The sequence below is a fragment of the Ambystoma mexicanum genome, chromosome 2p, assembly GCF_040938575.1.
Source record: "Ambystoma mexicanum isolate Mex_15411 chromosome 2p, UKY_AmexF1_1, whole genome shotgun sequence".
Taxonomy (NCBI): domain Eukaryota; kingdom Metazoa; phylum Chordata; class Amphibia; order Caudata; family Ambystomatidae; genus Ambystoma; species Ambystoma mexicanum.
The window spans coordinates 982,842,679-982,865,903 of NC_090923.1; positions in this window are offsets into that span (position 1 = coordinate 982,842,679).

The following is a 23,225-nucleotide window of genomic DNA, read 5'->3' on the forward strand; positions in this document are numbered from 1 at the left end:
CTGAAACCAGCTTCCCACTGATCTATGCCATGTCTTTCTCTGTTGTGTTTGTGAATGTAGTTTTTGTCTTTTTTGTTTAGAGCCCTTACGCCCTAGGGTACCTGACGTGCTTTATAAATTAAATAACATAACCTTACAATAGCGTATTCTTGCTCCCATGCCTGGCTCCCAACCTCAGGGTCCTTCTCGATAGTGACCTTCAACTGCAGCAATTTATCAGTATCACCACTTCTGCTGCTCCTATTAACCTTCTCAACTTTCATTTAATTTGACAATTTCTTATGACTCTATGAAACCGTTAATCTCCACCCTTGTGCTCAGCAAGCTTGAGCACACCTTAGAAGAGTACTCTGAGCCTGTCTATTTAAAATAAGAAAATGCGGAGTGGCTTCTAAGAGAATATTTTGTCTGAGTTGTCCTGCCTTCATTGCAACGTCATAGTAGCCAATAATCTGGAAGGACATCAGTGTATTTTAGCCTTTGACTCGCGGATACTTCTCAGGAAATGATGTGAGCTGGTACTGATCCCCCTCACCTGCGAACACTCCCCTGGAGTTAAAGTGCATCTGCTAGGCGAGTGAGCAGAAATCTAACCCAGGGCCTGCAGCAGTTAGGCAAGGAGGGCTAGAGAAGCTATGCAGTGGAAAACCAATGGGCCTGAGAAGACAGATAAGGGGTCATGAGTAAGCGAGGTTACCCAGAATCCCCCACTACCAGAGGGCTCAGGCCCCCCTCAGATTCCTGGTTTACCAGGGTGGGTGGCCCAATAGGCAACCCAACTGGAGGGGGGTCAGCGTTGAGGATGACAGACAGGAGCTTGAGTATGAAGCGAATAGTGTGACTGGAAACTGCTACAGGGCTGATCTCCGAAAGCAAAAGGTTAGGCAGGCAAAGTATTCCTCAGTGTCTCGGCTGGCAGACAAGAGATCTACTGAATGAAGGATGTTGAAAGGCAAGGGCACGTGTGATGGGCCAGCTTTTGAAGACAGCCAATAGCACAGTTGGACTGCATCTTGATGAGAATGGTGCGGCACGTGCGCACAAATGTAGACAGAGTTAATCCGTGCATGGCCTCAAGGAGCCTTACTACCTGTGGGGCCATGAATCTGCAAATAACGCTGAGCTGGATCCTGACAAATTTTCTTTTTTTGTCTTAAGAAATTCACTGTGAGGAGGGCAGGGTCCGTAGAAGTTACTGCTGCCACCCTGTAGCAGAAAGGCTCCTTTCAGTAAATGGTGAGTTCTGGAGCCGACTCAAGGGGCGATCAAGAGGTGCGGTGGCACACGGGTGCTGCAGATAAAGGGCGCCTCCAGCTCACACAATGCAAAGTGTCATTAGTGAGTCACTCACTAATAGAAAGTCACTGACTGACAATTTTCACAGAGTCAAGGGCCCAGCACCTATTCAAGAATGACGCCACGCCTAGTGCAGCCCTGAACACACTACAACCTGTTCACAGTAATTTCCTGAATTGTATATCTGTGTGTCTCTTTCAAATGCAGCAGCACCCTTCAAACTTTGACCCCCGCGCCCCAGAGAAAGGGGTGAGTACATGAGCAAGTATTCCCATGGTGAACTGTGCTTTTTTCCTTCTTTGCATTCTGGTACTTGTTTGTAGTAGTTGGGGTAGGGTGCGGGGGTGCCAAAAAACATCGTGCACAGGGCGCTGGTAGAGCTAAGGGTCCGGCACTGGCAAGTAGCCCTATCTACCCCTCCTTAAACACGTCCGAGCAGGATGGGGTGCAGAATGAGGGACTAGTGTGTGTCCACAGCATCCTCTTCTCCTCATGAGGCCAATGCTGGACCTGACACGCACCCCTATGGCGCAACTTCCTGCCCCGGGCACGGCTTCTTACAGTTTGGGGGTGACATCCCTGAACCTCCCTGAACACAGCCCAAACAGTAGGGCATGGAGAGAGTGGTGGCGTCAACTACTTTCTCATTGCCCCGGACACTCAGAATCCATGCTCCATGCCGGCCCTACAATGCACTCACTCAATTCCTGTCCTAACACCTCAAACAAGAGGCTACACATATGCGATGGAGCAGAAGTGAGTCACCCGTACACACAGGCACAGTTTCAGACTGGTCACATTCAGTCTTGGAAACATAAATCACAGTGATACACGCTGGGATAAATATGCACACAGCAGCTACTGCACAATACTGCACAATGCATGACTCATTTACACTCAATCCCTGCTTTGAATGCAGGGGTTAAGCACTTGCTACTCTATATATGTCATAAAAGTGGTGAAGGGATCTCAAAATAGATACAACTCACATTTTACATTTTATTAGTTGCAGCAGTTAATTATTTCATTTTTCAGCGCACAGCTGCAAATGTCTGAATGGGCTTTTTAGATATCCCTTTCTAAATGTGAGTTTTTAAGACTTCAAACTTTTCCAAAGCCAAGTTAGAAAATGTACATCAGTGACTAGAAATTCGTCTCTATAAATATGCGACTCATTTCAACATTTGTATCTATAAACATGTCGGATCATATTCCTTCTCCTGGGAACGCCCCCTGCCTGATGGCGTCCTGAGGGATGAGTAGTTTATGTGTGCGACACAACTGATGGTGGTGGCTAATGTCCAGAAAGTGAACCATAACTGTGTCATGCTTCCAGCCCACTGCCCTGCCTGCCAGGAATCAAAGGCCCCTTGAGGAAGTCAGAGGAGGATCTTTGACAGAGGTGTAGGTTTGCCCCATCTTGGATTTGAAAGTAGTGTGGGATGGTGCTTCAAGAGCCTCATGCCGCTCTTTGCTGAAAAAGAGCTTGATGACGGGTTTGTGGGAAAGTTGGGATCGGTCACTTCGGTGGGCTTGAAAGTCTACAAGCCAGGTACCACATCATGTCTAAAATGCCAGGTTGGATGCCACAACCCTTGTAGGATTTTGGGGTAACTTTTACTCCCTGCATACCCAGGAGCAGGGTAGAGAGGAGCAAGATCAACAACTGTCAAACACAGCGTAGTGTTCCTTCAACAGTCTAAGCAGTGGCCAATTGCCAGGGGATCACCAAAATATCACTAGAGAACTTTTGTTTTGGTAGGAATATCCGAGAATCTGAATAAAGAAGCGTTAAGACATGCTTCACAACTATCAAAAATTGATCGATGTTTCTGCTTCGGGGATGACAGAATGTTTGAATGCAAAAACATAGCCTGACTGAAAAGCTGGGGCTAAAAAACATTAGACATCATGAAGGGAGTCTACATCTCCCAGCATACCTACTTTACACATGTGATGTCCTGCACTATTTTGAATTGGCTGTCAGTATTGGGTTTGACTACCACTGCACCGAAGAACCTGGCAATTGCTCGCCACGGTGGTGAGCGGGCAGACCTCGACGCCCCCCTGTTTAGTAGGCCCGGCTGAGCCATGGCTCAAAAGTCATCTGGCTTGCTGGGCCTCGTCCACCATAGGAGGTGTCCTTCGAGAGCAGCCAGGTTTCCCTCTGCTCCTAGTTGCTCCCACTAATGACTTCCCTTACACTTGGAGCCTGTCGACAGCCTTCTGCCGGCGGTAGGGTTGGAGATGGAGTGTCCAGCCGGAACGGCAGCTCAGGACTGGCTCAGAGCTCTGTCTCCTGTGTTTGTGTGGGGTAGGGGGTTTCCGGCCGGTTAACCCAACAATCACAGACATTTCCATCCGTCTGCTGGGTTGGTTCCCCACACGCACGAACGAGGAGAAGAAGAAAATGGCATTCACCTACAATGGTCCAATTGTGGTCTGAAAAAGAAAGGATTGCTGAAGATTGAAGCTTTTTCCTCTTGAACATAGCAGCCGAAGTTTTAGTTCTGGTAATGGGAGGAATTCTGATAAGCCTTCCTTTGAAATCAAAAGTGCAAAAAGAAACCAAAGTAGTTCAGGCAAATTCACAGAGGCATATACAAGAAGTAGAGACCAACATGTATTGCAGTATGTGAGAAAGAGACCAGACTGAACATTGTTTGAGAAAAGGTGATTTTAAATCAGGCAATCATTTCGAAGTGCACACAGAATGAAAAACAGAAACACAGATTACAAACTCAGAATGCTGCTAATGAATTCAGAGGGCGTACAACCGAAAAGTGTCTCGTTAGTAGACGCCCTGTGCTAACGGTGTCTTTGTTTCTAGAAGATGCAAAAAAAACACAACCCCCTTTCCAGTGCTAGAACTGTGCAACCTTGCTTTAATCGGGAGGAGGTTCGGTTCTGGGGGGGTTTTTAAGGAAAGTATGCTAATCATGCAGCAAAGCCAAAGGAATCTTGGCAAAGAGCTGGGGCCTGATTCATGGAACCTTCAAAACGGTGCAAAGCACTTTGCACTGCCAACAAACACCCTGATTCACAGAGCGGTGCAAAGTGTATTTTTGCAGTGCAAAGTGACTTTGCACTGCAAAAGTACTCTTTGCACCGTTATTTAGGCCCATTTAGCGTGGTGCAATGAGTACTTTTGCAGTGCACTGAATTTGGTCTGAAAAAATACACTTTGCAGTGCTCTGGGAATCAGGGTGTTTGTTGACAGGGCAAAGTCACTTTGCACTGTGTTAAAAGTTCCATGAATTAGGCCCTTCGTCTAAGTTTAATAGACCTGTAGTGGTCTAGGGTTGGACGTACAGAGCCCAAAAGTGTTTTCGCCCTCAATCTATCATTGGGAAAACAGCCAAACGATCTCAAATTTAGGACGTTGTTAAAAAGAAATTGCTTCAAGAAAAGACTCTTAGAAATCACCATGTGGTGTGAAATCTAGCCCTTGAAGACCAGAAAGAAAGAGGCCACAGTCGTTTGCGAATGCCCATTGAAAGCTCAGCCCTAAAACCTAAAGGAAAGAAAGTGGGCCTTAAATTAAAGTGCGAAGATATGCACAAGGCCTTTCAGCAAGGAAAAGAAAGACATGTGAATGACAATGCCAGTCACTCAATCCATGGAGAGCTGCACTGATACTTTGAGAGACAGATGTGTGTACAGTAGCTTCAATGGAATACAAGATTGTGCTCCAAGCAGCTAAAGTGAAACGGACCCCATTGCATGTAAAATAAAAAAATAGAATGTCATTTTCGTTTTTCCCTCAACCAAATTGACAGCATGCAAAGAGAAATGCTCACTAGACCTTCAAAGCTTGAATGTGGTGTCCTCATATAACAGCCTTATACACATGGACCATTCAGAAGTGATATTCATGTATTTGAAAACGGTGTGCCTTCTAAGATGTCATTTCAAATTTTAATTGCGTGTGAGTTTAAAAGGCCATGTGTTGCTGGGCACATAAACGGTCACCTCTCCCAACATAAAACTAACCTCGAGGCCCTTCTCTCTGCTGCCCTGAAGACACAGGCCTGGTGGTCATCATCGATCAGAGCAATTAATTTAAAATACAAGAAATAAAATGTTTAGATCGAAAATAATGGGAATAACAGATTAGCCATGTGTGTACTTGCAGCAGGAGTGACCTTGAGGTCCCAATTCCCATAAAATGTCCATTAACAGTTGCTATCAGGCCGCGCATGCCTTGAAGGAAGAAGCAAATGTAAACACAGACTAGGCTCTGATTAGTCTCATGTCCAAGGAGAAATGAAACTGAAGGAGCAAGGGTGGGATCCGCAGTGAAGGAGTGTGAAACTGCAGTTTGATAAAAATGGGAGAAATACATTTTATCACATGAAAAAGGAAGCGTGCATGTCACACAGGTCATTCCAGACATTTGAACCATGCTAAAACGATTTTGGTGTGATAAACATTACTAAAGTTATTAATGAAAAGCTAATTTGGACCGTCCCTTGATTAAGAAAGATGTGAAAGTAGGTATGAGCATGCAGGTAATAATTAACATGAGGATTATGAAGTGGCATATTTTTCACTGATATGGCTCCTGAGTAAATGAAGAAAAACTGTATCCCTGCATAGCAAGGGCGTGCTGACTTCAGACTAGCCTTATCTGATTCACCTTAAATGTAGTTCTAAAAACTATACGCATACATGCAAATATTTGAAAATGTAGGGTACTTGCCGTGTTGAGAGATTTTGTGAGTCAAAGCATGCCGAGCCAACCTGTCAAAGTGGGATGATGAAGATTTCTCCTCCCACAGCTGTCCCAAATCACACTCCCACCCCCTTGTCTTATTAGCACACAGGTGGGAGATGGGTAGTGAAAACCAGCCAATCCCTTTCACGAGAATCATGACAAGTTATTGATGTCATTTTCCCTCTAAATAAACCAGTTGCATTGGAACTGGAGGACTTCTTCCACTAATTCAGAGAGGCAACCTGCTGCCAAAATCTGGCGAGAAACATCCCAGCAGAGAGGCCTAAATCTTGCATTGTAGACAGGAACCAGGACACTGGAAACTGATTGGGACCACTTGGAGGAGTCAGAGGCGATCTTTGACTGACCCCCTTGCTGCCCCAGAGGTGCCCTGCCGTTCCCTGATACCCAGTTCCAGGCCTATCCTGTAAGTAAAACTACCCCAAAACCATAGATTGCATAGGACCTATATTTTTCCAGTATTGTTTAGTTATTTCCCCATAGAAAAATATCCTGTTTGTCTATGTAGATCCATAGCACATTTAACCAAAGTAAATCAATTAATTGTAAGGAGGCGCAAAAGTGCTAGGCATCAAAAAGGCTGTGGCTATTGCCCGTAATGATATGATATGATATGATATGATATGACATTTATAACACACCTGTACACAAATGTTTCTAGCCGCGAATATAAGGAGACAGACTTAATTTTACTCTCCCGTTAGGGAAGTTGTATACAGTTAGTTATCTTACAACAGCGCTCATACTAAAGAATGAAGAGCTAAAAGCAAAAGTAAGGAGATCTACCAAAAAATATAAAGTGGCAATGATAACATAATTTGAGTTCACAACTGCCATGGAAGTGATTTAAAGTGGAATTGATGTACAGTGCAGAGTTTGGAAAGAAGCAGCATGAAAGAAATTGCACCATTTTCAATCTATTATTTTGAATATTTCCTTTGAGCGGAGTTCAAAAGCCAGCTCTGTCCCCTCAGAACTCTGCCTCTTTGCCCCATCCTTCAAACTCCGCCCCACCAGCCCTTGTGCGATCCCCCTTTACATGTTTTACGTTTCCACCACTACTTCCATGTGTCATGTGGTGCAGTCACTATGATCTCTATTAATTTCTCCCTGCTGTCATTGGTCTTGTTGATGAACTATTATTTCTGTCTATTGTTTTCTCCTCCATTACTTCTGGAATTTCGTCCTGAATATCATGCACTCTTTAAATTTTGTCAAGCGCCAAGAAGCATTTTACAAAACTCCAGAGTGGTCTGTATAACAAATAAACATAACCTTACTAGTTGCACCCAGACTTTGAACAGCAAATGGCAATTCCGTTTGGGGTGTGTGTTCACTTTACAATATGCCTCTCAATTAGACTGAACAATGTTACAGTGCTATAATGAGGTTCTAATCGGGCCATAAATGTATTGTATCAAGCTTCAAATGTCAGATAAACTCATGACTCTCGTCCTTTGGCCCTCAATGTTCCACTGAATACTGTGAGAAAGTACCTTTCGGGCAACGGATGATGGTTTGGGATTTGTGGTGATCTCTCGATTTCCATATATGGAGGGAGTTTAAACAGCAAAGCACATCCCTGGCTTAAAACCAGAGATGTGCGTGGTATGCAACATTGAGCCAGGGCCCTTAAAGGCGAATGGCCAAAAAGGGGCGGAGTCTGGCTGGGGTCTGCACCAGAAATAAGAGGCAACACTTACCTGATCTGAATGTCACCTGTTAGGCCATGCCCCTTTTTGGCTATGGCCCCATATGAGCCCTAGCTCGATTTTTCAAAAAGGACCGTGGCCTAACAGGCGGCATTCAGGTCAGGTAAGAGCAGCGCCGAGCATCATGTGGGATTCCTAATGGCCCACTTCTTCTGAAGAATATAGTGGGCAGAGTGGAACACCAGGAACCCATACAATTGGACAGCGCCTGGTTACTACGCAAAATCAGAGGGATTCATGAAAGACACGCAGCTGGAAATGGCGATGCAAGATAAGTCTGCGAGCATATCAGTAACTCTACCCTCAGCGACAGCAGAACACTTGTGGGAGAACATTGCAATGGAGCGGCTGATGAACAAGCACAAAGACATCGCCTAGATTGGTGTCCAGGGGGTCGCTGGTGCTCGCCTTAATGCATGCCAGATGACTGAACCGCTTCAAGAACTGCCGGAGGGGATGTACAGTAGATGAGACAGAGTACCACATCTTCTGGGACTGCACCTATGCCAGAGACCTTATGATGGACCTGCCACAGAGCTGGGGAGCCTGATCCCTACAACAAATGTCACTATCGAGTCAGTGTTTTATGGTTAGTTCCCAGGGTCCACGTACAGCGAGATATCGAGGCCTCCTGGAGAATCATGTGCTGTTTTAAAGACGTGTTCCTGTTTTCCAGGAACCGCATAGTGGTGGGGAAGAATGAAACATCATCCGAATCCTGCCCGCAGAGGAACCACATCCTCCTGAGGAATTACCAGATCATCGACTGATCAGACGATGACAGCGATGAGGAGGAGCGAGTAATGTACACTTTCTTTTTTCTGTTTGTGAAGTTTCTATTCCAGGAACCACCTAGTGGTGGTGAAGAAAGAAACATCGACTACACACTTTTGGCAGTAAAATGAGGATGTGTAAGTAATGTACACCTAACCTACCATTACCTTTCTTTTCACATGCAAAGGTGAACAGATAAGACTTGTGCACATAATGTCTTGCCTATTCTTGAGACTGATTAATAAAGTGGGTGTTTCTGAAAGCGACGATCTACCATATCTGAATGGAACGTTAAATGTGTTGGTGCTTAATTGCGGCGCCAACCCCCTGCCAGGTACCTTTTTGCATGGATCATCACACTTGCACTTGTGGTGCGAGGGTGATGATCCCTGCATCTGTAGTTAAAGGGTCTGCCACACAATGGAAGAAGAGGCTAGGCATTTTTTTCTAAAGCCTGAATCTCTCGGCTTATGCACGAGAGCTTGAGGCTTTAGAAAAGCTGTCTTGGCTCATTCCCCCTTCTTGTACTTTTACATATGTTGGTGGCGTTCATTACCATGAACCACAATCTATAAATTGGCCAGTTACCCCAGTTTGCGGGTGTAAACGGACTGGTTCTGGTTATTTTTGAGACTTTAGATCACATTTAATCCTCGTTTCTGCTGTTTGCATACGGTGTAGTTTATATGACTTTTAAAATTGCAAGTGGGCATAGAGCCCAAGCAAAAAAGATTTAGCATGGCAGAAGCAGGAGCATTGATGACGTCAGAGTGCAAAGAACTGGGTGCAAAGACTTTAGGGATCTTGACCACTCTGGTAGCCATAGCGAAAGCTGTCATTGAAGATGGAGACTCTGTCCTGATTCAAAATGCGTTTTTCAATGGGTGCATCCCATTGTAAAACGCCTTGTGAATCCATGTCCATAGTAGCGTCATATTTCCAAAAACTGTATCCAGATCCAGGGCAAGAATCATCAATCTTCTTCGAGTATTATGCTGCCAATCGAGCTCATGAACTCATCTTATTCATTGGCTGCAGGCATGGCTTCCAAAGCTTCATCACAGAGGCTAGAATTGGTAGACATGTGTCTACCTATTATGAACCAGTTTGACGACCTTAATTCTGTGCGCGGGGTGCAGGGTATTGTGATTCGGGATAGCAGTTTGTTACGATTAAAGTCGATCGACCTCCCGCAGCTGTGCCATTTAGAAGCCTCTATCCTTGAGTGGCTCCAATGCGCTTCTTAGCGACATTTTGGAAGCTGCGCAGACCAAGAGAAGGACCAAAATGAATTGTCGTTTGAAGAATAGAGAGCGAGTCATCGTGGAGTGACAATAGGTGAAAATCAAGAGGATCATTTTGATTTCATTAGCACAGAGACAAACAGGAAAACCATTGCTAATAAAATGTCAAAGAAAATAAGATCACGGGTAGGATGAAGTTAATGCAAATTAGAACATTATTGAGCCCACAAAAATTGATGCTGCTGTCAATAAAATGCCAATGTCCAGAGACCTCGGGCATGAGTAATCTTCCCAATTACACTATACTATTGACAAATAACAGGAACATTCGATCTTCAATTTCCTTGTGTGGCTTGGACGAGGTCGAAGAGTTGGTTGTTGGACCATGACCTTGCCCAATATTGATAAACTTGGTAGAGGTGAATTGACTTATAGCAAAATTGTGAAAATTAGTAGCCTGGTTCTCAACAGCAAACAGTCTTACTTAATCGATCTTATGTGCTTGATTTATTCCATATCATCCCACGTCGGTTTGTGATACACACTGATGATTCGCAATTCGTGCAACGTTTGGGAAATGCAAATTTATGCTCCTCTTAGGTTCATTTTAAAGATCGATCTATGATTTTCAACTACTGCCCTTTTTACCAAGTTTATTTAAATTGGTTTATGATTGTAAAAGGTACCCACCAAATGCAGAAAAGGCAAATTGATAGAACGGTTATTCACTATTTACAGATATATTATTGGGCAGTTGTATAGCGCCTTACTTACCATTGATATGATCTGAAAGCGCTGTCAGATGAACGCCCTATGGGACCGTAGTCCAGGTCAGTGGAGAGAGAAGGTTAGAAAATAGTGCTTGAGTGCACTTGGTATGGGTTCAGCTAGTGCGGTTTACTTGGTGTATAGCTGCATTCTAATGCTAGGCATGGTGCAGTGGTTGTGTGAGATCAGTAGAATGTGTGCAGCAAGTTCGATTTGACTTGGGGGTAGCTGCATTCCGGCAGTGGTGGTGCTTGTGTTTGAGATTATATGAGCAGCTAGGCCAATTTTTCGTGGGGGATAGCTGCGTTCTAAAGACTGTTGAGGTGTTCATGGAGGTGTGTAAGTATGCATTCAACTAGGCCGATTTAATTGAGAAGTATAGCTGCATTCTATTGTTTGTTGGTTCTGAGGAGAGAACGAGCATATTGGCGTGTGTGAGTATCTGTGTGGATTGGAGGGAGTCCCCTGTTCCTGATTACCTTCCAGGGCCTACCCATGGTGACTGCATCCCCCAATTTTAGAAGGTTCAGAGCGTTAGTTCTCCAAGAGACATTCCCACTCTAGTGTGGGCTTTGTTCTGTTTACCATGATTGAGCGTGTCTTTCCCTGCTTGACAGTTTCATCAGTGTTGAGTTCCCCAATTCCAAAGCCTTTAGTGGTCTAAGCAATTGCAGGTCTATGGTCATCCCTGTGTCTTGTTGAGTCTGCAATTGCTTATTGATTGACACCTTCTCAGTGTGCAGTTGCCTCCAGTTCTGTTCTATCGGACTTACGAGTGCATCATACATATGATGACCGGTACTCAGTGAACCCGAAGGTCCAGCATCAGACCAGGCCATGTTGTTGGCACTGTGTTTGACTGACATTATTACTTGTAGCAGAGGTTTCAGTGTTCCGGTTCTAGTGTGTGGTTTGAGTATTGATAACAGACAACAGGACATCGATCCCTTGCAGGAGCTTGCCGTGCCAGATTCCTCACCTGATTTAACTGCGTATTCCCTTGAAGGTGGAACAAAGCCAGTCCATTTCTAATGCTAGAGCGTAAGTGCTAATGAGCCCATTTCTCCATGTCCCGGGTATTTCTTTACAGAGAATGGTTGGGTATTGCTGTCCTAGTTTATGGTTTCAGTTGTGAAATTACACTGCTTCATTGTCCCTTGCGAGAGTTGAGTGTCCTAGATAGCTCACCTGATAAGAGAGCGTAGTTAATATCCACAAGAGACAGCAAGCAAGCCCAATCAAAACTTCAGAACATGGGTGATACCAGATCCCAGGTAAAGGAGTTCAGGCCATTAATTACCAGACAGATCAGGGTAAGCATCACCTGATCACAGAGCACATTGCATACCTGGAGGAGGACAAAATCAGGGCCAATCATATTGTTTGAACATAAGTGCTAGTAGGCCCTGGGTTTGTAGTTTGGCACATTAATTTCCAGATACCTGCCTGTATTGATGGGGTTCCAGGCCATTTCTTGGCAACCGAGTTGGAAATACACCAAATGTGGGAAACGCCTTGAATTGAAACAGGCAGTGGTAGGATAGATAACCTGGATCACAAACAGACGTGGGATGATATGGAATAAATCAAGCACATAACATTGATTAAGTAAGACTGTTTGCTGTTGAGAAACAGGCTACTCATTTTCACAATTTTGCTAACCTAGAGTTGAAACACAGTAGTCATTATTGAAATGCCTAGAATCGAAACACTGCAGTAGTTACAATGCCGAATTAAACCTTGTGGAGGGCCTTAGGCAGTCGAAATTCCAAGGCCCCCCTCGCATACATTTTTAATTTTCTGCACCGCTTTGGTACTACTTATTATTTTGATCTGTTGACATGGGGCCCCTCAAAGGATTGGGGCCCATAGGCCGGTGCCTACTTGGCGTAATGGGTAATCCAGCACTGAGTATGTGATTAGAGACCCTAGGATTGAGACACAGTACTAATTGGGGAAACGCCTAGCATATAAACACAACAGTAGTGGGAAAAAATTCCGAAAGTGGAGATACCGTGCTAATGGGACAAAAACCTAAATTTGGAACACACAGGTATTTGAAAATACACCTAACAATGCAACACAGCAGTAGTGGGAGACACACCCAGAGTGGAGACACAGTAGTAGAGGGAGACGCCTAGATTTGAAACACAGGCATTGGAACAATCACATAGAAATGGGGAAATGCCTAGAGTGGAAACACTTTACAACATGAACTTTTCCTAATAGCTATATTTCAAAGCATAATTCAGTGCAATTGATTTTTCTGTTTGCATGCATTTAATGTCTCCAAATAGCCAGCATATATTAACAACAAAAAAGATTGCAACCACCACTTAGCTAAGATTTCACTTATTTAATGTTTTAGTATAGAGTGGTGATATATCAATCATCACGCTCTTCTTTTTTCATTTTTCAAAAATGATTTCAACAAAAAACAGTTTTGGGATTTTTTAGTGCAACACAATGACAGATTATGCAGCATCTAACAGGTTATGCTCCTGCATATATTTATCATCTAGTCTAAACAGCATATTTTGTGACATACATTCATTTCTAGAGGTTTCTTCTAGTCTAAAACACTTGATACAAGCATAGAGTTCATTTGTAAACATACACAAGGTGGATTAACAAAACATTACAGGTGGTAAGAAAAAGGAAAAAGGGAAGTTGATTACTAAACTATGTCTAACGTGGGTATTGACCTTAGTAGGATTTAAACAGCTTTAGTTCTTACAATTTCACCTCTAATGTTTCAAAGTTTGTTCTGAGGTTTTTAAGACTATCATCAGTGGGGAATTTGCTTCTCTATGGTGCCTCGTAACAGAGATTTGGAGTATAAACTGAAGGTCGATGTCACTGTTTATTAGTTAAGAGTTGCGTGTAGGTCTTACTATTTTGGAATCCCGGCCCTTCGTTAGTCGTTTCGGCAAGTAACAATTGGGTCTGCCTTCATCTGGACCTGAATGGTGAAATCCCTAGTGGGGAACACCACATGGTATAATTGGAAGGTGGTAAAACTGCTGGTAAAACAGATAGTAACCAGACTGCCAGAAACATTGAAAAAGGCCTAGAGGCTGGTGCCCAGCCTAGACTAATCTTATAGAACATGGAGATTCTTCATTCTGCTCATGTTGGGGAGTTTTATTTGGTGGTCCACCTGCTTCACTCGGGCGGGATTTAATGATGTCGATCTAATAATGAAAGACATGAAAATGCAAATGCAAAAAATGTAATCTGCTATTTAAATGGGTAGTAGGTACAAAAGATGGCATTATATAGCTGAACATACAGTGTGTTCATCTAGTTACCTAGAGTGGAAATATGGCAGTAATGGGAGCAGCGGTTAGCTCACACAGCCAGGCCAAATTCAAGATATGACTAGGTTAACAAATAGGCTGACTGTGAGACACGGATAACCCACACAAAATAGGCTAACTGTGGGGTGAGGCTGACTAATGCTGGAGTGTTAAAAGCAAGAACGGATTGAATATACAGATGGGTTCAAAGCACGTAGCTGGCTTATGTTAGGTAATATGAGTGGTAGGGTTTTAATGGAGTGCAGTAATGGCTGCACTCCCTGCCGAACTAGGAAAGATGCCTACATTTGAGCCACAGTAATGACTAGAAAACACCTTGATTTAAGATACCTTGCTAGTGGGAGAAAATGCCTACATTTGAGACACAGCAGCAAATGTAGAACCACCTCCCATTTGGACACAGCAGTGATGGGAAAACAACGTACTAGCTGGCTAACATGGGTGTGCATTGTTATGTAAAGTAGTAAGAGTGGTAGGTTTTTTAATGGAGTACAGTAATTGCTGTACTCCCCACGCAGACCCCACTTACCTTATCAGTCGCTTCTGCTTGATGGCGGCTGACTTTCCAGAAAAACACGGGCAAACATGGACTGGAGCTGCTTCTTCAGGGGCTGCCCTTTGCCTTGGGGCCCTTAGCCAAGCCTGCCCATGCAAAGGCTGCCCACAGTGGAGTACTTAAATGGGGTCTGGAGCCCAAATCACATGTCCTGAGGGCAGAAAGGATGCAGCCAGAAGGAGAAACCAGGAATTGGGAGAAGGAGCAGCGATCCCAGTGCTGAGGAGCACACTAATTACTATAAAGTCAATTTAATGGCAACATGTACACGGACAAGAGTCACTATGCCAGACTTACCCCAAAAGGCATGCTGTAGCAAAATTATTTGTGCTTCTGTGCCTGGGGATCTACACCCTTGGAGGAGGCCCTAATTGGGTTTGGAGGCCAAGTCACACAGCCTGAGGGCAGGAAGAAGGATGGCAGAAGGAGAAACCAGAAAGGGGAAGAAGGAACAGCAATCCCATTGCTGACAAGTGCACTGATTCAAAATAAGTCAATTTAATGGTAACATTTACATAGACAAGAGTCACAATGCCAGATTTACCGCAAAAGGCATTCTGCAGCAGAAATCTGAATGCATATGACAGTCAGCAATCTATTTCCCAGCATGGTCAGCATGAACACGTAAATAAATCTTGCACCTGGCCTTTGTCTGTGCTTCCGCCTAACAATCTGATTTACCCCTAATATTTTGCCACAACTGATGATTATATCTTGGAAGCCTAGAGGCCATTCAGATTTTATGGAGTCAGGTCTGTCACATGGCTTTCTGATGTCCTTTGATATCATTGCACTAAAAGAAACATGCATTACTGAGGAACCATTCTTTGCAACTAGTTATTAAATAAGTTGAACCTGCATAAGTGAAAGAGAAAGGTAGACTGAGGACAGGGATTTTGATGACATTCATCAATGACTATTCATTAGAGAAAATGGTTCACTAACACCTATGACAGACTGAGACTTGAACACTCTGATACATTTCTAACAGTGATTAAACATTATTTGTTTCCATCCCTTTTGTCTCTGAAACAATTGCCATTTTGTGTGTTTGAGACTTGTGTGTAAGGTTCCCCAACTAACAGAAGACAATACGAAAAAGGAAAAAGACAACTATTGGTAAACTCCAACTCCGATTATGAGACAACAAATAGTTAATAATCAAAGTGTTAAATTGAATACATTTTTAGAATTCAGACATATAGGCATGTTAAAAGAGAGATGTGTTGGTGACACATATGATCAATTCTCTCTAGCCACTGGTTCATATGCCTCATTAATTTACATAAATATATTGAATTTGAAGAACATTGTACATTTGGAGGTTCTGCATTGATTTGAAAAGGACCATTATGTATTGCTTCCCAAGCTATCTTTAGTTAAATCTTGTTCCATGAAAACATTATGCATTGCTGCTTTATCCATATCAGTGAGGACATTGTGTTAAATGGATGGCTCTAAATATAGCTAGTGCTAGCACACACTAAGAAAGTTATGACTATGTTCATCTTATCTTATCCTCTATTAGCAATTCAACTGGCCATGCAGCAATAGTCAGACGTTTTGAGAGGCTCATTGAACTCTATGCCACTGTCCAGGACAAACTAGAATGCAGCATGAAAAATGTAGGCCATGCCCGTTTGGCCTCAGCCTGAGCAAGGGAGTGGGCCTACCCTAATTCAGGTCAGGGACAGACCCCCACAGGAAACCACCACCCTCACCCCTGTTAGATGCATTTTCTGAAGAAGTTACACCGAATTCTGTGGTAGTTTATTATGGTGATAAATAGTGTATTTAATATAGCATAGCAACTCTTGTGATAATCCCCTTTTATAATGTTGGCACTCTCTTCAGAATATATTCTAACAAATGTCCTCTTTACCCCCGGTCTTTTACAATGCTAGATACTGGACTTATTACACTTAGTTTTGGTGGTAAATTTACCCTTCAGCAGCTTATCTACGATGCCGAAATATCCCCTGGTGGCTGATCTGCATAGCTGTAAACATGCAAAATGAAATACTGCACACTCCCTCACTTTCTAACTATAGAGTTCACATCAGATCATTGCCATGGAAACATTTATTATTGTGCACCTGTCTGTGTGTGCAGATTAAATAGAATTAACAAATGCCACAAAATGCATCAGAGCACGAAGTAATTTTTATAATGTGTCTTTATCGTGACAGATAAACTTACCAATTACATATGGCAACAGTTATGCATGGAACACATTTGCTAGTAAGAATGAGGAAAGAAAGAAAAAACTATTGCAAAAGACAAATGAACTGTAGCCAGCCCTGGCAACCCGACATTGAAGTAAAGCTTTATCAACATCCAACTATAAAAATAAAAAAAAACAACCTTGGAAGTTCAGAACTGCAAGCACTTTCAACAATGAAATATTACACATGAAATGACCCACTCCTGACTGACTACAGGCAAATCCAGCACACCCTCACTTTGAATCATAATTACCTAGAAATTGATGAGATTCCTTGCACTGCTGACCATGGAAAACCCTCTCGCTTGGTTCGCCACTGGTAAGGAATGTCACACCCCAGCAACTGCCAGGACTGTCTCTATCAAGCTCTCGGACACAACCTGGATGTCAGTGGATGTCTGTCTCCCAAGTGACTCCTGCACGTCTCCCTGCACGTCTGAACTCACACCCTTTCCCAATTTCTTTTTAAAACCTCCCTCTGTCACTCAAGAAGAATCCTTCCCCTTGCTTAGCTCATGTCACCTCATCCGTTCAGCCCAGTATTTTTCCTTTTGAAAAACAACAGTTTTGCTAACTTCATATCTAACATTGCTTCCTGCACACACAATGGCCTTCTGTAACAATGCCCTTCTTCACATAGTTCAGCCTAGCAAACAAACCCATGCTGCACGTTTAAAATCCTCATTGAGGGAAGCCACATGCATTTCAAATTTGGATTCAGAACAAGTATTCCCATGTAAACTAATTTGCACTTCATGTTAAGGATATGGGATTCAGTTTGTTAAATGGGATTCATTTAGTTAGTATGTTAATGTATATTAGTTATTACATTTGGTGCAAATTCAGTCAAATGGAATATTATCCTGAAATTAAATAATTTTAACTTGTGCTCACGGCAATAATGTGTGCATTTCCATCTGGTGCACGCACAGGCTGCATTTTCCACTTATGATGGTTGTATTTCTATATAAACCCACTACCCCTACATATGCATGATCCCCTGTGTCTCAAAGCCCCCAGTTTTCCCTACACCCCTCAGGCCAGCTGGGCAGCCAGGGGTACTACGCATCCTGCAATTAAAGGATGCTAGAAAAGGAAATGGGCCATGCCCTGAACTCCTACCTTATACTTCACAATGTGACACAGACACCGAGGTGGCTTTTTGAGGGCTCCTGAATGGGTACCTTTTTTTTTATTTTTCGAAGCAAAAAGATAAACCACTAAACCTCATAAATTCTAAATACCTTTTCACCCACTAACCTAATCCACTTTCGTTCCCTACCTCGGCCTGGTGTGCCTTTCAAGGATGCATCCAGTCACCCACCCTTCCTGCGAGGGGTCAAAGACAGACCTTTTGGGATTTGACTGACGGTGTGGTTCCCTACTCCTTATCTGGCACCACCCCCTGTGGAGCAGGGGCCAGAAGATGGCCCCAGTGTGCAGTACCATATGATAGGTTGCCTTTGACGGGCCGCCCCTTCCCTTCTTTACCTCAGGCCAGGGTATTACTCGTATACTTTACTGCCCATCTATATACAGAAATATTTAACTTTAGTATCAACAAACAGGGACGGCTCCCTGCATCTCCTCCGCACTCACAGTGGCCCCTCCTCTTTTTTCTCATTGGAGAGGGTTCACCACTTTCAAATCAGGTGGAAAAATGGTACAGCAGCTCCAGGATGGATTTCAAAAATAGTAAATAATTATTTCTGGTAAACTCATAAAATTCCAAATGGTAACAAAATCACCAGTGGGATGACATCAAGAGACTTTATATACAAAACATACTTACTAAATAATTTTAAAAGCTATCAACATAAACACACAAATATATTGAAATATATAATTATATATAGTTCCCATTGTGTACAATACGTACATGGGTGTGACTGCTGCAGTCAGTCACACCCCATTGCAGTACCTCTTGTTGAGCAGTATTTACTCTGCTGTAATAGGTAAGGCCACCCTCCAAGAGGTTGAATGGGTTTAACCTGCCCGAAGTACTGTCTTCCTCCTTTTGGTGCCCCATCTACCATATTGGGCACCACCTCATAGTGCATGGTCCATGCCAAATCAATGTCCTTTAAGCTGCCCCATACACCACGCGGAGATGCCACTGTCACCACTGCACCACACAGCAGTCTTTCTTTCAGATGTCCCCATTCACAACTTGAGACTGCTAGTATTGGTGCGCACCCATGGTGCATTTGATTGTCCTTGTGGCGGCCCCTTGACCTGTGGGGCCGCCACACTCACCGCCACACATGCAGCACATTATTTCTGCTGGTGGCATACCCATTGCCATGGGGATACCGTCGTCATTCACCGCTGAGCTCCTGCGCACACTAATCTGGCCCAGCCCCTTTCTTCTCTGCACCTGTGCAGCGCAAGTGGTCGTGTCTTCCTATCTTCAGGAGCTCCAGCCAGCAAGACGGACCTCCATTCTTCATCGTGGCATCAAGGATACGCTTACCTGGGACTTTTCTTCACTGCCCTGCCTGATGGTGTGGGGCGGGCTTTAACCTCCTCCCGCTCTTCTCCTTTTCAGCCAATCTGGCAAATGAGGCGAGGGAGGGCTTACCTTCTGGACTTGACTGGTCTGGCCCCTGGGTGGGCAGTCACAGCTGGGTTGCCTGGTTTAGGCCACGAGGCACAAACAGCCAGGCTGGGCAGCTCCACCCTTTACACGTAGTTCAGAGTTTTTCTGTTGGGCTCGCTCAATCTGGCCTCCAAGCAGGCCAACAGCTATCACAGCCTTGAAAGTAGCAGGCTGCACCGGGCATGCACTCTGGAGCCACAGTTGATGCCGGGCCATCCCTGGCATATGCGGCGTGTCCAGTAATGTTCAGTTCACCCTGGGAAGGGGGTGGCACTCGAGGCCACTACCCCCGGCAGGTCACACGCTCAACCTCCAGCTCTTCCTTCTTCCTCAACCATTTGTTTTGTTCGCCAAACGTCCTTTTCCAGAACTGTCTCTCCCTTGCCCCCCAACTGGGCAGGGAATACATTGTTCTTTTCTCTGGATGGTACAGTCCAGGAAGTCCATGTAACTAAAAACACAAAGCATACATAACAATTAACTAAATAAATCACCTCATCCTGGTCTCTGTTGTAATATACATGTTGCGTAAATATAAGCCATCGGGACACCAGATGTGATAGAATATATGGAAGGAAAGTGGAATGCCTATGGCATTGGCGGAATGCGTTAGAGATAGTTTGGATTTGAAGAGAGGGAGTTGAGAGAATAGAGGGCTGAGAGGAGGTGGCAGCTGGTGCAGTTGGGGCTACTATGAGAGACCGTAATAAAGAAGGTTTCCTGAAACGTACCTGAGTCCCGTGTGGTTTTTAAGGACACTGCATAATACTGGTGACAAGTCTGTCCTAGACCCAGTCAGCAGCCCCAGCCATTCCCCATTGAGCGGCATGTTGGCCACCAGCCGCACGTCGTACCGCCTCCAATGACCCGTCCACTCTGCTTTGCTTTCAATTGCCCGGCACGCGGACGCTTTGGAAGGGCCAGGTACACCGATCCCCGAATTTGTCTACTCGTGACTCATCGTCGTTGGGCCCGCAGCAATGGGAAAACGTGAACCTCGTGAACCCTCACTCATGCAGGAGACATAAGGAGACATTTCTATCATTGCCTGGTAAAGGGAGCGCATCCAGGCTGCTCGCCACGACATGTCGCTCCCAGGTATGCAGCACAACCTAATCCGCAGTGTTACATGCCCCTGCAAATCCCCGGAGGTGTTCCTACACGCTGTGTGCGAGCACGCAGAGAGGGTCCCAGGAGCGGTGTGCTTCAGACACCAGGTTCTTTACAAAATAGTAAAGAAGGAAGCTGAAAACAGGCAAAGGGACGTAAGAGGGTCAAGAGTTACTCTGCAGGTGGATAGGAGGGTGTGCAAGTAACACATATAGCAGTAAAGGAGATGGCAAATATCCCAGGACCTCCTCTCTTTTTGACCTCGTCAGAAGACCCAACCATGAAATGGCCGGATTGGAATGAAGGGTTTCTCTGATATTTGCATAGCGTTTATGGTTAAAATGTTGCTGCTGATAGAAAGGACTCTCTTTTGTACCATTGCCTGGGCCAGGAGGGTCAATGCATTTACCGGAGGTTACCAGAACTGCTGCAAGTAAAAGCAAATAGGAACTTGGCCAGGTACCATTTTGTTACACGAGACCAACAGAAGAATGACACCATAGAGGAATTCATCATGGTCCTGCAAGGCTTGGCCATCAATTGGGGATTTGAACACTGCAAAGATGAGCACCTTAGGGACCAAATGATGATACGTTGTAGTGATCACAAGGTGTGGAAAGCGCTGTGGAGGGAAGGCGACATTGGCCAGGAGAGAGCTAATCAGGTAGTGAAGATGGTTGAACATACTGAGATGTGCATGAGGGAGCTTAAAGCAGAGATGTGAAGCAGAGGGAAGAGAACAGGCCACAACCTAGTGCAACAGAAGATTGAGGGGAGATCCAGCGGTGAAACAATGTTTTCGCTGTGCGAGTTCTGAACACTTACAACAATTAGACGCATGCACAGTGTACATACATCACACTGCACACACTCCATGCTTATGGAACTTTAGCCGGAGGAACGGCCGCAGACTTGCACGCATCTGCCATAAGACACCATTCAAAAACACTTTGCACAAACCCTCTGCCATAAGAATGCAACTAATGTTCCAGACAAGAATTCGATATATAGGTGCAAACATAATAACTATTCTGCTCTCGTATACCCTCTCTAGACTGCCTCTCAGCGCCTAGCCACATGCCGGCTCGAAATGGGTGGCTAGCAGGTAATTGGCCTCCCCTTCATATCTTTATACTGGCCGTTATGCACACATGCATACTAGCACTTCTCAAATGTTCTCATACCTGGACTTCGGTCCCCGGAGTGCGTGCAACCTACAACGCATTGGGACCATACCAATGGTCAAAGGCACTATACAAATTATACAATAACATACAATGCATACCCTGAAAATGCACACTCACCCTGGGTCTACATCGAACCGCTGCACTTATTGCCAGGTAGGTCGTGTACAATTAAACATGGGGACATCAGTTGCCAAAGTGAGCAGTCACGCTCACTGCAAGTTCAGGCACAGACCTTTGCCCTGTGGAGAGCAGAGACATAAGCTCTTCAGACAGAGAGGAGCAAGACAAGGGCACTGCAAGAACAAGGAACAGCTGAGAGATTTGGGAAATCAGATGTCAAACAGAGGAGAGCAGGGCTGTAAAAGGTCATGCCACTCTGAGAAATGGAGCATTTATTGACCATCCTGAAAACCCTATACTCTAGATAAATGAAAGAGGATTCATTATGAAATGATATCCTTGTTAATAGGATTGATTCCAGAAATGAAGCAACAGAAACACAGCATTTCGAATGGTTGAAGTGAAAGATTTTTTTTGTACCCTGTGGAATTCACACAGCTGTAGAAAAAAACGAAATGAATGGGATCAAGTCCTGATGAAGGCCTGTTGATAACCAAGAAGGCTCCTAAGCCCTCTGCAAGGGATACCCACGAAACCTTAGGGCCGAAATGCAGTAGTGTCAATGTTTTGTTTTTAGACATTGTATAAGATGACATTTGGTGACATTAGAAGTTTTTACGTTGATGCACGAGAGTGGGATAATAATAACACTCAGAGGCGGACACAGCTACACAACTGTTATTGTTATTGTTATTTTACTTATACCGCGCCAAAGCCCGTAGGCATCCAGGCACCGAGAGACAGATAAAGTGACAAGAAGCTACCTGTAGGAGTTCGTACTAATTGAATAGATACATTTTCATTTTTTTCCAAAACGTAAGAAGGTCCTTATTCTTACGCAGAGTAACAGGTAGGGCATTCCAGGCCCTAGCTCCTTGGGTATGAACATCCCTACCAAGCCCACGAGATTGTTTCACTCGGTTTTGGACTAGTAAGAAGTCTTCAGCTGATCTGAGACTTCTTTTTGGCTGATAGATACTAACAATGTCCTTCAGATAAGCCGGTGCATTCCCAAAGATGCATTTATGGTAGATAGTTAGCAATTTAAACTGAATTCTGGCTTCCACAGGGAGCCAGTGTAGTTTTTTTTCTGGCAGCAGTAATAGGCTCTGAACATTTCATCTGAAAGATTATGCAGATGGCTTTTTCTGTATTTTTTGTAGTTCGTGAATATCAGCTTTGCCTGCCCCACCTAGGAGCGCATTGCAGTAGTCCACGCGTGGTAGGATCACGGCTCTCACAAGTTTAGTACGATTTTCGACGGAAACAAGTGGAGCAACCTTCCTAAGCACTTTGAGATGATAATTAGTACTCTTGGAAATGGCTGTGACATGGGCTTCACAATCTAGGCTGTTCTCCATGAAAGTACCCAAAGTTTTAACTTTCTGCACAACTTTGATATAGCTGCTGTCTATCCTGAAGCCTGAGTACTCCTGGCCCAGCTTAGTTTGTGTCTGATGGGGTCCAAACAGCATAAGTTTAGTTTTTGAGGCATTTAGGCAGAGCCAATTTGTAGACATCCACTGCTATATCTACTATGCGTTGGTCAGCATTGTGATCGCCAGTGATATCAAGAA